The sequence below is a fragment of the Arvicanthis niloticus genome, chromosome 7 (assembly GCF_011762505.2).
Source record: "Arvicanthis niloticus isolate mArvNil1 chromosome 7, mArvNil1.pat.X, whole genome shotgun sequence".
Taxonomy (NCBI): domain Eukaryota; kingdom Metazoa; phylum Chordata; class Mammalia; order Rodentia; family Muridae; genus Arvicanthis; species Arvicanthis niloticus.
The window spans coordinates 19,859,020-19,877,795 of NC_047664.1; the positions used below are offsets into that span (position 1 = coordinate 19,859,020).

Sequence of the window (18,776 nt, forward strand, 5' to 3'; positions counted from 1 at the left end):
AAGGTGGGTTAGATAGGCCGACAACAAAGTTAAAACTTTTCACAAACTAAACTTTACTGGCTTTAATAACCGAACAATTTTTGCAATATTTAAATAAAAGTTAATATTGGTAATACACAAAAGCACTGTACGTCTTAAAAAATGTGAATACCTCGAATTTAAAGTAAACAGAAATTATAAGCAAGCAATTCATAAAGAACCAGTAGGTATCTGGAAAGTATTCACTTTTATACCTAGGTAACAAAATGCAAATCCATACAAGAGCCTGTTAAAAGACTGACTAGTAACGGAATGATTCATGCTTTCACAGGGTATTCTAATACTTACTGGAAAAATGCACTTTAATAAAAATACTTCTAGGAAGACTCTGTTAAGGTTCAGAATTTTACAAATGGGCATTCCCTTTGATCTAGTAACCTATCATTGCTTTTAGAAATGAAAAATTGTAAATACCTTAAAAGTCCAGTAACTATGGGTTCTTTAAACAACTAAAATAGCTATACGACCATTTAAAATGAATATAAGACCTGGAGAAACATGCACCAAAAACCTCTTCGTGCATATGTGAAAACTACATTTACATAGCAGTATGGCAATACCCTCATCCTTGTGGGTTGAGTTTCGAGTCCCACCCAGGTGGGAAGGGCCACCTTAGGTAGCCTAGGCATGCCTCAAGCTAACCTTGACCATGCTTTTGGCTCCCAACGAAGATTACGCCACTTAATTTCCCCACTTCTGTGGTTTTGACACAGTCTCGGTATATAGCCCAGGGTGAATTAGAATTCGTTGTAATCCTCCTGCCTCAACCACGCCCAACATTTTTTCTTTTATTGCTTAACTATTTCGGATATAATTGTGTACTGTTGGAATGCTCGCGTAACAAACTGAATTTTTTTTTTTCAACGCATTATTTTTACAACGAGGAGAAGGGAAGAAGAGGCACGGCCAGCTCCAAGCCCGGCTACGGAAAGGTGAAGGGCTCGGATCCTCGCCACCGGAAACCAGCCCCCGCGCCAGGGAATTGTGGGCCACGGAGGGAGGCGGTGACGGCCAAGGGAGGGACGTTTAGTCTTCTTGGGGAGCGCGATCCCACTTCCTGTTGGAATGAGAGCGGCCCGCGCCTTTTTCGCGGAGGTGTGTGAGAAGCGCGTGGGGGCAGCACGCAGGACGGCCTCCCGCTCCTGCGTACAGGGCGGACGGCGTCAGCTCAGGTGCCAACGAGACGAGACCACACTGCGTGCCTAGACCGGCCCTGCCCGGGGGCGGTGTCGCAGGAGCGGGCTGTGCGCGTGCGCAGAGGCGGTCCCGCCAGCCTGCGCTCCGCGCAGATGGACGAGGTGATCCACTGAACATCTAGGGTAGTGACGTCACGAGCTTGCTAGGTGCGTTCGTGGTCCTCGCTGGTAGGCCCCAGGAAGCAAGCGAGGCTTCCCTCAGAGGAGGAGATGTGGAGGGAGGCGAGGCCAGGTCCTGCAGAAAGAAGGCTCAGGTTAACCTTTGAGGAAGGGTTAAATTGGAATAAACCGGCTGTCCGCCAGACCCAGAGACTGCTGCGCTGTAGAGAACCCCCTGCCAGTCACTCTATTGGAAAAACCAAATAGAACTAACCTGTTTGGGTTGATAACCAACTTTGAAATGATTAGTGTTGAAAACGAATGGATTTTGGTTTTGAGGCATTAGTAGGACATTGGAGTAGAAGAGCTGATAGATTTGTTTTTGAGATAGGGTTTACTCTGTAACTCAAGTTGGCCTGGAGCTTAGTTTCCTCGGTTTCTCAGAGCAGAATTACCGCCTTGTGCTGCCACGCCTGGCTGAAGTGAAGTTTGGAGGCTCGGTTTGTGAATGTAGCTTGGGAGAGTTAGCTAAGTGACAGTTGTCTGTAGCCATGTTAGGCTCTGTTTAATCCCCAACTGAAGAAAAATTGAAGTAAAGCAATCTAAATGCATTGTTTTGACTAAAAAACTATATAGGGATTGAGTGGTGAGTTTGACATAAAACTATTTTGTTGGGCTGGGCGGTGGTGGCGCACGCCTTTAATCCCAGCACTTGGGAGGCAGAGGCAGGCGGATTTCTGAGTTTGAGGCCAGCCTGGTCTACAGAGTGAGTTCCAGGACAGCCAGGGCTACACAGAGAAACCCTGTCTCGAAAAACCAAACAAACAAACAAACAAAAAAAAACCCCTATATTGTTAATAATTTCACAGAGCAGACAAGAATCACAAAGTTTGGGGAGAATAAAGCTTTGGAAGGCCTGGAAGCCACATAAGACTTCGAGGTCAGACATTTTCAGACCAACCAGTTAAATAATGGGCAAAGGAAAAAATTAAGAGGATTCCCACTTACTAATTATGGCATATATCCTTGTCTGGTTTAACATAAACTATATAACTTTATACTTAATTATAGAAACTTTATATTTACCCATTAACAATAACAGAATTTTAAGAGCTTTTATTTGTAAACATCAGAACCTTTAACTACATCTTGAGTTTTTAAATGGAAGTTCACAAAATCAAGTTGGACTTGAAAGAAAGATGAAAGAAAATCCGGCCGCCGTGCAGAATAGACCACTCCAGACCACGCGGTTCCAAAGAGGGGAGTTTATTCAGGAGAAAGGGCAAAAGGTGGGGAGAGGTAGGTGGGAGAGGTAAGAAGTTTAAGAGGGCGCCTGCCTGTTTTATATGGGCGGTGACGTGGTATCTCCCAGGTAAAGGTGAGGGGGCCAGGTGGATTCTGGGAGCGTGTGCCTGTTGCCTCGGCAACAATGTGGGAGTCGCCTAAAAGTGACGTCACTGGTTTCGGAGGCTGATACCAACAGGACTAGCTAATGTGTATTTTAAGTATGAGACTTTAAATTTCAACCTATGAGTTTTTTTGTGGGCTAGAGAAATGGCTCAGTGGTTAGGAGTATTTCTTGATCTTACAGAGAGCCACTTTGGTTCCCAGCATTCTTGTAGGGCAGCTCACAACTGCTGTGAGATTAGTTCCAGGGCAGTTACAGGCATGAGCGCACGCACGCGCGCGCGCACACACACACACACACACACACACACAAACACACAGAGAGTTTTTTTAGATTGAGTTTTTTTCTAAAATCTTTCAAAAAACTAAAACAGTATGTTTAGTTAGAAATGTTAGAAAGTGGTTTGTGTGGTTGCCTAGTGGGAAAAGGCCTTGCCGGTGAGCCTGACCACCTCAGTTCAGGTTCCACATGGTGGAGTGAGCAGCATCTCCTGAAGTTTGTCCTCTGCCCCCACCCCCTATACATACAATAGAAAAAGAAACATGAGAACGCACTGCATAAAGAGAAGCCATGAATTCCTCTGCCCAGAGTTAACGCCTGTGTTCTCTATCATGGTGATGGGTATGGAATCAGTGAACTGTGCATGTGATAGAGGAGCAGAGGCCAGCCTGTTTGGAGGTTAGGGTTATGAGGGGATTACTTGGTTATGAATTGGATTACCATCAAACAACCATGTGTTTGTTACTTTTTGCAAAAAACAAAAGTCCTAAAATATATTTTTTCCATTTCAATCAGTAAAACCAAAGATATTGAAAAGAAAAGAATGTATTATGAATATTTTTTCATATTAAATAGTCTATAGTCATGGATTTTTATATAGTTGTGTAACATTCATGTATATTCACATATGTGCGTGTACTTCAGAGGACAGCTTTCAGGAATTGGTTCTGTCCTGCCACCACGTGTGTCCTGGAGACTGAACTCTGGTCATTTGTGAAGCTTGGTGGCAAACACTTGCTGAGCCATGTCACCAGCCCAAATTCTCAATTTAAAAAACAAACACACTTCAAAGGAGATTTTGGTTCAACACAAGAGACACTTACACATGGGTTTGTTTCCTGTGAAAGCTATTGAAACAGAAAATACAAAAGCTGTCAAGCCCAAAAGGCAGCCGTGGGTGAGAGATGTTGAGTGGAAGAGGGCCGTCAGAGTAAAGCATTTAGGCTGGGTATGGTGGTGTCAGCCTGTGTTCCCAAACTGTCCTGGGGGTTGAGGCGAAAGGAGGACAAACAGAGCAGTTGGGCAACTTAGCTCCTGTATCAAGACAAAGTCTCTATGTGCAAGGCCACAGGTTGATTTCCCAGGACTTCAGAGTGAAGTGGGGGTAAAACAACCCCAAAAAGGCTCATAAAGTGGAGCTACCACCTTAGTGGGAGGGTGTGGAAGAGATCAGTGGGCTGATTGAAAGTCTGTACAGACTGGTTAGAACTGGTTCAAGTCACCCCAGTTCTGTGAGAAAGAAGATATATAAGTTAAATGAGAGGGCCTGGATTTTTAAACAAAACAAAACAAAACCTGATCAAAGGAAAGTCTGTACTGACTGGTAAGACCAGCCCTTTCTCCTATTGACTGTTCTTCGTAATACTCAGTAAGCCAGGCTACAGCTAGAGAAGAACCCCTCTGTACAAGGGCCTCAGATTCTACACCTCAAGGTGACATTTTTACTACTCTAACAAAATGGCCTGGCCTTGCATTCATCCATCTTGTACTGTCTTTAAAGTAGTAAAGTGCATACACAATCAGATACTTATGTAGCCCTACATAGGCCTCGAAGCTCTCTGTAGGCCCCTGCCTGCTGGAAACCAGAGGAAAGCCTCCTTGTCCCTCAGAAGAAGCAGCAGCCAAAAGATTCCTAAGTTGCTTCCAGAGTGACTCTGCCCTTTTCCGGAAGGAGAAAATGTTCTCTGTGCTGCACAAAGTTGCCCTCATCTACATTTCACTATCTATGGCTTCATTTCCCACGCTCATCCGAAATCTGAAATGTTAAATTGAAAGTTCCAGAAATAAGTGATTCGTAAGTTGTAAATTATGCATCATTTTGCATAGCATGATAGTCTTCTGCCGTCTGCCCCATCCTTCACAGGCTGTGACTCATCCCTTAATCCAGCAATTCCACGATGCAGATGCTGTTTTCCCTTAGTCAGTTAGCTGTGTTACTCAACCAGGCCATTTGCCTACCTCTCAGCTTCCAATTACTGAAAGCTACAATGTTTGTCATCTTAAAATTAGTGATTTTTGTAAGACAAGGATTCACTATGTAGCACAGGCTATCTTGAAACGTGCAGTCCCCTTGGCTCTGCCTCCTGAGTGCTGGAATGACGGGTGTGCTGTGTGCCTTCCCACCTGACTTAAGTTCACTGAGAGCGGTTATCAGATCAACTACCAGGGCACCATTAGTGCTCGTGTTTAACAGTGAACAGAGCGTTTGTGAGTAGTGATTCTGACAATTTGACTATGCCAAAGAGAAGTGCTTCCTTGAACTGATGAGGCAAAAACTCTTGACTCTGTAAGGAGAGAAAAAATATGCCGAGTGCCAAAGTTACTAAGGTCTACACATTTTTCTTATCTGAAATTCTAATGGCTAGGCATGGTGGCTCACGAAGACATCGCAGTACTTGGGAAGCGGAGGCAGGAGCACCAATAGTTCAAGGCCATCCTTCCTTACATAGCAAGTGCCAGTCCAGGCTGGAAAACAACAGATTGTAAAGAAGGAAATGGATTTGTCCTTGTTTTGCTGTCACCTTGAACTACAAAGTGGTTGCCACAGTTCCTGACAAGTGCTTAGTCATTCACCTCATTTGATCTCTTCACATTGGCCTTATGTCACCTCCTGTCACCAGAAGGGTAAGTACAATACAGTCCATTAATGTTGAGAGACCAGGCTATGGCTGTAACACTCCGAATGCACTGATCTTGTCTCATCTCAGAATCTAAGGCAGGTTGGGCTGGTTAGCACTTGGACAGGAGAAATCATATTCACATAACTTTTGTAGGGCAATATAAAGTTGAACTTACTGTATTTTATTGTTAATCTTACTGTGCCTAATGCATGCTCTTTATCATAGGCATGTCTGGTAGAAAAAAATACTTTCTGATTTGGTATTCATTCATGCATCAGTGAGGCAATTTTGAACAGACCCTCCCTTCCCAAAAAGGTGGAGATTACCACATGTGTTAGCATTGGAGACCTGTTCAGGTTCTCCTAAACAATGATGCTTTATTATAGGTAACAGGAATTAAGATAGAGAGGTAATGTTCCAACATAAATCCTAGGACAGGAATCAAATCACTGCCATGTCTCATGGAGGAAAAAAAGTCACAGGATCCATCTCTAAACCCAGATTATTTTAAATCTTCAGCCACAAAATTGGGAAACTCTGGTGTCACTTCACCTTTAGCACAAGGCCATCCTGGTCTTGACTTATCTGTGGGGCAGTTTCCCTTAGTTCTCTCACTAGCAACTACATTTTCTTCACATTTTTCTGTTTAACTGCCCACGATCAGAAAGAGTCCTATTGTTTCACCAAGCACAGGTGATCAGGAGACAGGGAGGAGGGGCTCCCCAAAGTCAAAGGTGGCCAAGTTTCTATGCAAGCTCCAGGCAGCCAAGGCTACCTAGCAAGACCCTGTCAAATTTAACAAACAAACAAATGAAATCTAGATGTAAGCATTTATTCCATGCTCAAGTTCCTGAATTTCTATTTAACAACTAGTTATGTGCAAATTTAAAGTTATTTAGTGTTGGGGGAAGAAACATGAATGCCCTTTCAGAGTAATTTTCTCATTTGTACAAGTATTTTTAACTTTTGAGACATTTCTTCAGCTCAGAACCTCTTTTAGAATGTCTAGGTGTTTCAAGACAACAGGAAAATCTTTGAGTCTCCATGATCATTAAACTGTGTCTAGCATCTTTTTTTTTTTTTTTAATTTTAAGTCCAGGTCATGCTGTATAGTCCAGGCTGGTCTTGATGTCAGGGTCCTTCCAGTTCAGCCTTCCAGATACTGAGAGGAATGTGCTGCATACTGGCCTCTCTCTGCTATTCTTGACCTGAGTTACTGAGGGCAGGGTTATGGTAAGGCATCCATCAGGAGAGGATGCTGATTCTGTAGTAAGAAATGCCTGCCAAATCCAAGGGACTTAAAACCACAGGTTCATTCCTCATTCATGCTACAACGTGTGCTTTAATAGTCAGAGTAGTCCCAGAATAGCTGTCTCTCATTGGGGGAGTGGCAGGGGGTAGAATGCCTCATGGTTGCTTAGTCCATAAGGTCAGCCTCAGTAATTCCAATCTAGAGCCAGCAGCATGGATGGTCCTTGGATAGCCACTGCTCCCTATTCTACAGTGAAAGCTTGGGAATACTGGTTCTACTGTCAGCAAAGAGTCAGCACTCACAACAGCAGGACAAACCAACTTGTGGCAAGAGAGAGGCCAAGCCAGCAACAGGTAAGAGTAAACATCCTTCTGAAATACCCTTACCTTATCAATTAGGATAATTCTTCACGTGAGGCTCCCTACTCAGATATGTAAGTTGTAATCTGTGGCAAGTTGACTTTAAAACCAACCATAATAATAGCCAAGCAGTGGTGGCACACGTCTTTAATCCCAGTCCTCTGGAGGCAGAGGCAGGTGGAGCCCTGGAGTTTGAGGCCAAACTGTTCTACAGGTTGAGTTCCAGGATAGCCAAAGCTACACAGAGAAACCCTGTCTTGAAAACAAAACAACAGCCATAATAATGAGAATGTGCAGGAGATACAAAGAGACAGTACCAATTATGAGTCAGTAGCAGTACGAAGACCACAGTCTCAGCGGGAGGATCTGAAATTGCTTTGGCTAAATGATTTACTGCCCTCCTCAACATAGCAACCAAATAAAACAAAGTAATAGTAAATGGTACTTTGAACATCACTGTGTGAGTTTGGCTTTGTGCAAGCCTATTCTTATATCGCACAGGTTATACTAGGAAAGTAAAGGGAAGCATTAGTTAGGCACTAGCCATTGATTTGCTTATGATCATCAATAAACATATCTATTAGCACACATGTCAATGAACACACTTTACAATAGCCAGGACAGTTTACTCTTAATAGAATTTTTCTGTATTTTATTTCATTCTGTGGAAGAAGGGTGGTATTAGAGGTGGAATATGAGGCCTTATACACCCTGGATAGGGTGATAAGATTTCCTTAAGAAATCATGAAAGCAGGAAGCAGCAAATATTTTTTAAGGTGCTGAAAGAAATGAGACAGGGGAGGGGGGAGGGAGAGAGAGAGAGGAAGAAGGAGAAGGAGAAGAGACAAGAAAAGGAAAAGAAAAGACCTTCTTTACTCCAGAATTTTACATGCAACAAAAAACATCCTTCAGAACTGAAGTGAAGAAAATACTCCCGTGAGAATGGAAAGAGACTGTTGCTAGAAGATGTGCTCAGAAAATTATTCTATTAAATCCTAAGCAAAGGAGAAATGCTACTGTGAGAAAAACAGAACATTATGGAAGAAGGGGAAGCAATGGTGGACACATGGCAAATTCAGACAGCTCTACTGAAAGCAAAAATCAACATCGTCTGTTAGGATTTTGATGACTAGAGATGCTGTATGCTCAGAAGGTCTGTATGGGGGATGAGGTTTTCACATTCAGCTGATAGTAAAATCTCAACAGATGCAGTAAATACTAAGAAGCTCAAAGAACAGAAGGCAAGAAACAGAATGAGTAGATTCAAACAAACAAACAAAAAAAACCAAATGGTTAAATTGTTGACATTAGCCCAAATATATCAATAATGTTAAGTTGCCATGTAACTGACCTCAGTAACATATAATTGATGTCAGTGTGCCAACTAAATACCCCATGACAGTATGTGCTGTCAATAAAAAACATGCTTCAAGTATTGTCAGCCCAGTTTTGCTTCTGCCCTCCAGGCACTGTTGCACATTGGGCTGCCTAGAAGGAAGGAAGCTTAGCTGCTGGGTGCATCATCAAGGAACTCGGCTGACATGAGTGCAGGAGAAATAGCCTTCTCCATGGACAGTTTTCAGTGAAACAGATCTTTTTATTCAGGGTGTACAAGGGCTACATAAACCTTGGGGAATGGGTAGGGTTTTGGAGGATGAGTGTACACTATTGGCTGGCCTGAAGTACTAAGAATGCTTCATTTGCATTAAGAGGAATTCCAGGCCATGTCCTTATAGGAAGAGGAAGTTTCACCTATAATTTGGCCACCAGGCTATGTGACTACCTCAAGTCAGCAGAGGTTGGGGGCATAAGGCTTACATAAGGTGGGACATGCAGGACCATCTCAAGGAGGAAGCAGTCCTAACTCCTGCCAGTCTCAGGACGAGATCTTCAGGGTTTGAACATGTCTCACCCTCACTCTTGCTCCAGAGTGGCTCCCCAAGTCACATGGCTTTCTGGTCCTACGAACTATGACATAGAAATTGAATAGGAAAATATGTAATATGCAAATGTTCATGAAAAGAAAACATCAATGGCAATATGAATCTCAAACAAAGTAGACTTCTGAGTAGAGAAAGTGACTGGGGATAATGTCCGGACCTGCAGGTGTAGCTCAGTGGCAAGGCTCTAGTTTGATTCTTGCAGCAGGTTGTGTGTGTGTGTGTGTGTGTGTGTGTGTGTGTGTGTGTGTGTGTGTGGTGGTAGTGCATGCCTTTAGTCCCAGTACTTGGGAGGCAGAGGCAGGCAGATCTTTGAGTTTGAGGCCAGTATGGTCTACAGAGTGAGTTCCAGGGTAGCCAGAGTTACATAATAGAGAAACTCTATCTCAAAAAACAAAAACAAAAACAAAAACAAAACAAACAAACAAAAAAAACAAGAAAAGGAAAAAAAAGATTGTTGCATGGCTTAAGGGGCTGAAAGTACCTGCTGCCAATCTTGACAACCTGAGTTCAATCCGCAGGATCTATATGAAAGTTGTCTTCTGATCTTCATATGTGTGCCATGGCACAAACACCCATACACAAATACAGTACATAAATGTAATTTAAATTTTTTAAATTGTGACTGTTTATACATTTAACAACAACTTCAAAATGCATGAGAGTTGTTGGTCTGTGGGAAGCAGAATAATAAGTAAATTGGCAGCTGAAGACATCTATACTTCTCTCTTGATAATAACACAATAGACAGAGATAACCATCATGTCCAGATTATATAAAGACACTAAAGAACTCAACAGTACCATCAACTAGATCTGACATCCACCCAACAACAGCAAAATAGTAATTTCTTTCAAGTGCATACTGAAAATTCCTAAGGCAGGCTGCTTCCTGGATCATTTAATTAAAAAAAGAAAGAAAAGAAAGAAAGAAGGAAAAAAGAACAGTTAAAAATAATGCAAATTATGTTTAATTTTCATATTGGAATTACATTGGAAATTAGTGAAAGAAAGAAAGAAGAAGAATCTCCAAACAACGGAAAACAATATACTTCTAAGTAATTCTCAGGGCAAAGAAGGGGTCTCAAAGGAAATTGGAAAATACTTTAATTAAAAAAGGAAAATACACCATATTAAAATTGTGAGGAGCAAATACAGCAGTGTTGTTACATCAACATCATAGTATTAGAAAAAAAGTAACTCTTCAGAGACCCCTGTTTTCACCTTAAGAAACCTAGAGAGTTGGGTGTATGGGACACATCTGTGACCACAGTGCCTGGAAGGTAGAGATCAACCTGGGTTATGTGAGATCTAGGGTGCACAGTCAAAATAAGCTCAAAGAAAGCAAAAGAGGGAAATAGTAAAGAATATGAAAATCAGAAAATAGAAAATATAATCCAAAAGGTAACTTTTTATAACATTAAAATTGGTAAACTTTTAGCAAGACTGGCAAAACAGAGAGATGACATGAGTTACCAGCATCCAGACTGGGAAGCAGAATATTACTGTACTATGTCATGTACTCTACAGACAATAAAAGGATATGAGAAAATAATATATGTTATATAAATTTATAATTTTATTAGATAATATAATATGATCAAAGCAAAAAAGTCAACACCTTAGATGGAAGGGGCCTGTTCTCTGCAAATTCCAAGCTGAAATAAAGAGGAATGAATAGGGATGAAGAAGGATTAGGTGGCTTCTTATTTTAAGAGACCTTTGTTACCCTGATAGCCAAAGCAAAGGCATTACAAGAACACTACAGGCTGTTGTCCTTCATAACACAAGAAAAAACTCCATCACACTATTAAGAAGTTGAACAATTATTCAATACAAAATATACACACAGTAAACACATATGACACATCATGACCAAGCAATGTTTATACTTCAGAAGTGTAAGCCTGGCTTAATATTTGAAAATCAATATAATCTACTATTTTAAGAGTCTAAACAAAAAAAGCCCCTTTTTAATTTCATAAACAAGACTGAGCCTGTCTTAAGTTGTTCTGACAAGAATGCCTTCTTTACCCATCATGGAATATGCATTATCAAAAGCATTGCATTCTGTCTTTGGTTGGTAAGGCTCTGTGCAGAATCTTACACCCTTGGCTTGCCCGCTTGTTAATTTAAAAACTCTGTCTGGGGGTCCATTTTCATGTTCAAGCCATGTACTTTGGCTGCCAACATGTTGATGTTGTTAAAGACAAGCATAATGGGCAGGAATAAAATATTCCCAGGACTAAAAGGGCTAGCATGATCAAGCTATATATGCCCTTCTTGAAGCTTGACCAAAATAGAAATACCGACCTCAGGCCATGGGTAATTTTATCAGCAGTATCTGCTGAATCAATGCTCAGCAGAGCAGCCTTCTTTAAATTCATAAGCTCACTGTGCAAAGTTAAAACATCCAGAGAAGCTGGGCAGTGGTGGCACACGCCTTTAATCCCAGCACTTGGGAGGCAGAGGCAGGTGGATTTCTGAGTTCAAGTACAGCCTGGTCTTCAGAGTGAGTTCCAGGACAGCCAGGGCTACACAGAGAAACCCTGTCTCGAAAAACCAAAAAAAAAAAAAAAAAAAAAAAAAAAAAAAAAAAAAAAAATCATCCCAGAGAGGTGTTAGAATTATGCTAACTACAAGTTCCTTTAAACTTTTTCTTAATTATAATGACTACCACTGTAAATTTTAGAACTAACATGAATCCAATGGTATTTGGCATGACACTCAAGATAGCTCCTTACCCTTAAATTCTGAACCTTCTTCCGATAATTCGAATAGGATAAAGAGTATCAATCTGTTGGTCCAAATGCCTATCTAAATCCTCTTGTATATTTAACACATTAGTAACATTTTTTTTTTTTTTTGCTAAATGATTAACAAAAGTAGATGTCTTAACTTCTTGTGTCAAAGCAATTGCAGAAGCAGTGGTGCTAGAATTAATGCAATTAAAGCTTTTATCCACAACGGGTAGACAAAAGAAGACATTCTTGGTAGAACAACCTAAGACAGGCTCAGTCTTGTTTATGAAATAAAAAAAGGGGGAGAGGCAGAGAGCTTTTGGAGCCGCTTGTTAAGAATCTGATATGTAGCCGGGCGGTGATGGCGCATGCTTTTAATCCCAGCACTTGGGAGGCAGAGGCAGGTGGATTTCTGAGTTCGAGGCCAGCCTGGTCTACAGAGTGAGTTCCAGGACAGCCAGGGCTACACAGAGAAACCCTGTCTCGATAAAAACAAAGAAAAAAAAAAAGAATCTGATATGTGCCAAAGACAAGGAAATGGGCTGCTTGGCAGGAATATGACATTGGCCAAGGGCAAAAAAGTGGGCTTCAGGCAGGAATCTGACATTAGGCTAGAACAAAGAAGTAATTTCAGGCAGGAATCTAAATTTTAGGCTAGAACAAGGAAGTAGGCTTCAGACATGAAAATGACTTTGGGCTAGTACAGGGAAATTGGCTCAGATATTTTAGTCATCCTGATAAGCCCTTAGAAACAGTGATCATGGGAGTGTTCACAGAATTTTGTTTATTGTCTTGCTTGTTCTTTGACTATTTGCATCTATTGTATTGCTAGTTTCTCAACCTAGAACTGACCTTAATACTTGCATGTAATTAAAATGGTATAAAAGCAACAAGGAGGAGGGGGTATGGGATAGGCAAATTTTAGGGAGGGGAAATGGGGAAAGGGGATGGCATCTGAAATGTAAATAAATAAAATATCCAATAAAAAAGAAAAAAAGCCACATGAATATGTTGGCTGATGTAGAACATTTCAAAAAATCACATGTCTCCATGATCAGTCTCATCAAACTGGGAATTAAAGGGTCCTTCCTCAACAAGATAAAGGACCTATTTAAAAAAAAACTATAAAACTATTGTGAGTGATCAAAGGCTGGAGGCTTCCCCTAAGACTGTACCTCCCTCAAGGCCAGTCTGTGCACTCTCACTATGCCTCTTCAGTATGACACAGGAAGTCTTAGCCACTGGAGATGAAAAAAAAAAAAAAGCATAGATTAGAAAGGAAGAAGAAATAACAAAAAGAAAACAAAATCCAACCAGACAAAATTGGCATATGTGGAAATGATACTTCTGTATTAAGGCTACACAGAAAATCCAAGGAATTTGTCTTATATCTAGAACTGATGATTTCAGTATGTTAAAGAACATAACAGCTGGGCAGTGGTGGTACACGCCTTTAATCCCAGCACTTGAGAGGCAGAGGCAGGAGGATTTCTGAGTTTGAGGACAGCCTGGTTTACAGAGTGAGTTCCAGGACAGCCAGGACTACACAGAGAAACCCTGTCTCGAAAAACAAAAACAAACAAACAAACAAACAAACAAACAAACAAAGGGTTTTCATTGCTGTGAGGAAACACCATGACTAAGGCAACTCTTATAAAGGACATTTATTTGGGGCTGGCTTACAGATTCTAAGGTTCAGTCCATTTATCATCATGGCAGGAAGCATGGCAACATCCAGGCAGGCGTGGCAGTGGAGGAGCTGAGAGTTCTACATCTTGTTCTGAAGGCAACCAGGAGAAGACTATCTCCCATGCAGCTAGGACGAGGGTCTCAAATCACACTCTTTCAGTGACACTCCAACAAGGCCATACCTCCTAATGGTGCCACTCCCTGGGCTAAGTATATTCAAATCATCACATAACTCCAATACAAAATACCAGCTGCAGTCCTCAGGAGATCTCCTTTAGTAAAGCAACTACCATGCAGGCATGAGCACCTGAGTTTGATTGTCAGCATCCATGTAAAATGTCAAACATGATGGCACTCGCCCTAGTGCTGAGGAGATGAAAATAGCAAAACAGCAAGAGGTCAGTAGCCAGGAAGTCTAAGTCAGGGAGCTCCAGATTCAATGATAGACCCTGTCTCAAAAATTAGGTAGATGACAGTTGACTCAACAATTAAGAGAACTTGTAGCTTTGAAGAGGACATGAGTTCAATTCCCTGCACCTATGTGGCAGCTCACAACTATCTGACTCTAGTTACAAGGGATCTGATGCTCTCCTCTGTCCTCTACAGGAACCAGGCACACAAGTAGTACACAATAAACAAATTCAAAGAATTCTTTTTCATTAAAAGGTGGAACCCAGGGTAGTGGGACATAACTTTAATCCTAGCACATAGGAGACAGAGTCAAGCAGATCTCTGTGAGCTCAAGGCCAACCTGGTTTACAAAGAGAGTTCCAGACCACCAAGGCTACCTACAAGATCCTAGCTCACCTAGTTCAAATATATCAAATATATATATGTGTGTGTGTGTGTGTGTGTGTGTGTGTGCGTGTGTGTGTAAGTGTATAATAGAGTGGAAATGATAGAGGAAGACCTCTAGCCTCCACACATATGCATACACAGGCACATGCACTTGCAGACACATGAGCATGTATACCATATAAACACATACACACAAATATTTTACATACTAATAGTGAACTAAAAACCAAAATATAAAATATTTATAATAGCAAACTATTTAGGCAAAAAAAAAAAAGTTATGTAAAAAAGCTCATTGCTCTAAAGTGTCAGCTAATTTTTCTCTGTGTCTTCTTATCCAAATGTGTATGTTTGATATTATACTGCATTTACATTTTAATGAACAGTTTACTCTATATTTATCCTCATCAGATTTGTTGTCTGAAGGCCTTCCCAGTATTCCAGCATACTGTTAGATCAGTATGATGTGAGCTTTAAAAACAAGCTGCATGCCAGGCAGTGGTGACGCATGCCTTTAATCCCAGCACTTGGGAGGCAGAGGCAGGCGGATTTCTGAGTTTGAGGCCAGCCTGGTCTACAGAGTGAGTTCCAAGACAGCCAGGGCTACACAGAGAAACCCTGTCTCGAAAAACAAAAAAAAAAAAAAGAAAGAAAACCAAGCTGGGTTTAATTCCAGTTTTCCCTGGAGGCAGTTAGCCTTGCTCAGTGCCAGCCATTAGTAAAAAAAAAAACAAATATTTATGGTTTTTAAATTAAATATGTTAAGTGACTGCTACATGGTAGGTATTCAACAAAGTGCATTTATTAATTCCATGATTTTAATTCTTAATTTTGAATAACCTTAGCAGAATCTTTATGCTAGAGTCTGAATGATAATCTTTTTTTATTTTCAAGGTAGCAACCCTTCTGCTTTTAGTTCTGAAAACATTGTTTTCAGGTGTATGTGGGGCAGTTAAAAGCCTTGACAAATTGACTTCAAGGTCTAATTTGTAAACTGCATGCCAATTTATTAATAAACGAGAGCTTCATGGTCTGATTACTTAGTATGCATAATCTATGTTAAACTCTCAGCTGTCCATCCCTTTCCACTTGTATTGGTCATGAATGTAACCTTAACTCTAAAATATCCCAGAATCCCACTGCCGAGAGTCCAAGAGACATGGAGCACAGAACGTGGGATTGAAAACCCAGGAGCCAGAACTGTCAGAGTATGTCCTGAGTATGTCCAGGGTCTCCAGTCATCTCCAGGATGAAAAGAAGGGCAGGGGAGAAAGTAGTTTGCCTCCATGATGAGTTTGGGGTGTAGGGGTGGTGGGAGATTGAGGTTAATTGCAAAACGTGCTGAACAAAGCAACAACAGCAACAAACCCGCCTCCTTTGCATGCCCTTGAGGGAGTTATTCCAACCTTAAACTTAAAAGCACATAAGAAAGGGGCGGTAGCTAAACATGAGAGAGAACAGTGTCCTGGAAGCCACCAACTGGGCTATATCTTTAGCAGTAAAAGAACCAGCTTATGACTATGTGACAAGGAGGAGTCCCAGGATTAAATGCCCCTTCCTCACTTCCTTGCCAGTTTCTTTCCAGTACTGGGTCTTCCACATTTCAAGAAGAAAAAGAAAAACAAACAAACAAACAAACAAACAGTGGGCAAGAGGTCCCAGGGACCTTAGGACAGAGGAGGACAGAGAAAGCTGGAGGGTAAACTGAAGGTAACAGGATGTTTACAGCATGTAAGGCACACTGACTTAATTAGCATTCACAGGCCCACGTATTTTTTATTCATTTTTGCCTCTGTCACATTTTGGATTTTAGGCTTGCTCTTCTTTTGGACTTGTGGTTTTGTGGTCTACTGTCTATTGAGTCACATACATAGTCTTGGCTATTGTTCAGAATTGGAATGTGTATTTAGCATGCACAAGCTCTGGTGTTTGCTAGGCATAGCCTTCAAGGAGGGACTAGTTATCCATATAGAAATTCTAGGAGAATCAGTGTATGTGAATGGTCATCAGAGTTACTGGAATGATCATCTGAAGGGGGAGCAGAGAAGTACAAATCTCTTCTGAAACATCCCCAACCACTCCCCACCAAATCACACAGCCCTGGAAAACACACACACACACACACACCTCCAAATCACACAGCCCTCAAGGTCATTGTTTAATCATCTCAAGTTTGAGCTGCTTGTGTCAAAGGCAGACAAGGGCAGTTGAGACAGAATGGTAACTGGGACAAAGTCCATCCATGGAACTCTTATTCCTGTAGGGATGACTGCCAGGTATTTAGCTGAATGCATAGGAAGCCCAACACATTCTGAGAGCAGACGGAATCATAATCCTAGGAGGTAGTTCTCCCAACTGGAGAAAGCAGCAGAGCATGAAGCCAACCAACCCCTCAGCTGATGTCTGAATGTACCCCTCACACCTCACCTGTTGGAAGTCAGTGTCAAAAAAAATGAAAAAACAAGAGAGAACTTCACAGGAAGTTTGGTGGCTAGGGATACAGCTCAGTGGTGGTGCATGCTCAAGGGGCTAGGCACAATCTTCAAGAACAACAGATCTTTAAGTGGTCCGATTGTAGATTGGTGTAGTTATTTAGTAGATGAACTCTTTATCAAGACAGAGTGCTATAAAAGTTCAGTTTCTTCCAGCTCTTTGAAGGGATGTCATTTGTCATGTATAACAGAGCGACCCCTCCCCTGCCAGATGCTAATGCCATGCTCCTGGACTGCCTCTAGAACAGCAGTTCTCAACCTGTGAGTTGCAACCACCACAGGGGCTGCATATCAGATATTTACATTACGATTCATAATAGTAGCAAAATTGCAGTTATAAAGTGGCAATGACATAACTTTATGGTTGAAGATCAGTATAACATGAGGAACTGTAGCAAAGGGTGGCAGCCTTAGGAAGGCTGAGAACCGCTGGTCTAGAATATAAGCTAAAGGAGTCTCTGGATATTATAAATTAACCAGTCTATGTATGGTATTCTGAGAAACTAACTCACTATCTGAGGGAGTTATCACCTGACTTTATTCTGCCCACCTAGGTAAAGCCTTATTCAAGTTTCCGGTGGTGTGTAACTTCCAGAACATGATTAAAATTTGCCCCAATGGAAGAGCTGGCGGCTTTCTGTCACCTTTACTTTTCAACCATCTTTGCCAGTAACAGAGTGAGTCCTTTGTGCAAAATGAATTTTGGCTTAGAGAACTGACTTGTAGAAGAGGTAGTATACTCTTATTTCATTTATATTCTGCTAATGAATGTTTCTTAGTCCATTTTTGCTATAAAAATAATACCACAGACTAGGAGATTTATGAAGTTCAGAGATTTGTTTCTTACAGACAAAGGGTCTGAGAAGTTCAACCTGAAGGTAGTGATGTCTAGTGAGGGCCTTCCTGCTGCACATGGTGTGTAAGGAGGCATTCTATGGGGAGAGGGCATGCCTAGGGGCTGGTTTCTGAAGGCACCAATCTCAGCATAAAGGTCTCAACTTCATGATTTCAAACGGCTCTACTCAATTCTGAAAGGACCCTTCTCTAGGTATCACCAGCAGGTGAGTCCGAGGAATAAGGTTCCAAGCTTGAATGTTTCAGGGATACATTTAAAACACTGTATTATTCTTTTAAGATTATAATCAACGATTGTGATTGTGAAGCAAGCCATGTGAGATGTGCCAGATTGATATTTAGCAGTCTATGTGCCCCTTTCAGTGAAAAGCATGTATAGATTTTATATTATTTTCCTTTTGTCTGATATACTGACTTGTTTTTATTTGTTGGGTTTTTGTTGTTTTGAGACAGGATTTGGAGAGTCTCACTATGTTGCCTTGGCTGGTTTGGGATTTTCTATGTATATCAGGCCAGTCTGGAACTCACCGAGATCTGACTGCCTCTTCCTTCTGAGAGCTGGGATTAAAGTCACGGGCCATCATGTCCAGCCTTGATATGCTGGCTTTCATATGTTTATTGAACTGTAAAAATGGAAGTTTACAGTTGATATACAATACATGGGAATAATAAGAAAATCCAGTGTTCCTTATGATATCTTGTAAGCATTTTGTTCTACAAAGGTAGATTAATATTCCATAGACACATAGAGAAGGGATTATTCTTAAAATATGGACTTTTTAGTGATTTTGAATACTTGGGTATGTTTTGCAATACTTACAAAAAATATTCACTGTACCATTAATCAGTGAAAAAGATGTTATAGACTTGCTTTTTAAATGGTCTTTATTTGGTTAGTAATATAAGGAATCAAAATTGTTAGGCACCTCATTGCATGACAAAAGGCTGGAATATTTTTAAAAAACAAATACTGGCCAGGCATGGTGGAACATTCCTTTAATCCCAGCAT

At 41.2% G+C, this 18,776-nt stretch overlaps 1 long non-coding RNA gene across 5 annotated transcripts in view; it reads left to right on the forward strand.

Annotated features, from left to right (window-relative positions):
* Positions 1–1,248: 1,248 nt before the first annotated feature.
* Positions 1,249–18,776, forward strand: part of LOC143443032 (uncharacterized) — a 53,293-nt gene continuing 35,765 nt past the window's right edge. For 3 of the 5 annotated variants that reach the window (XR_013111714.1, XR_013111717.1, XR_013111716.1), the window contains exons 1-4: positions 1,249–1,382; positions 5,388–5,646; positions 7,097–7,247; positions 17,467–17,589. This is a non-coding gene — a long non-coding RNA (uncharacterized LOC143443032). The remainder of the gene's footprint in view (positions 1,383–5,387; positions 5,647–7,096; positions 7,248–17,466; positions 17,590–18,776) is intronic. The other 2 variants (XR_013111715.1, XR_013111718.1) reach the window with 2 other exon arrangements.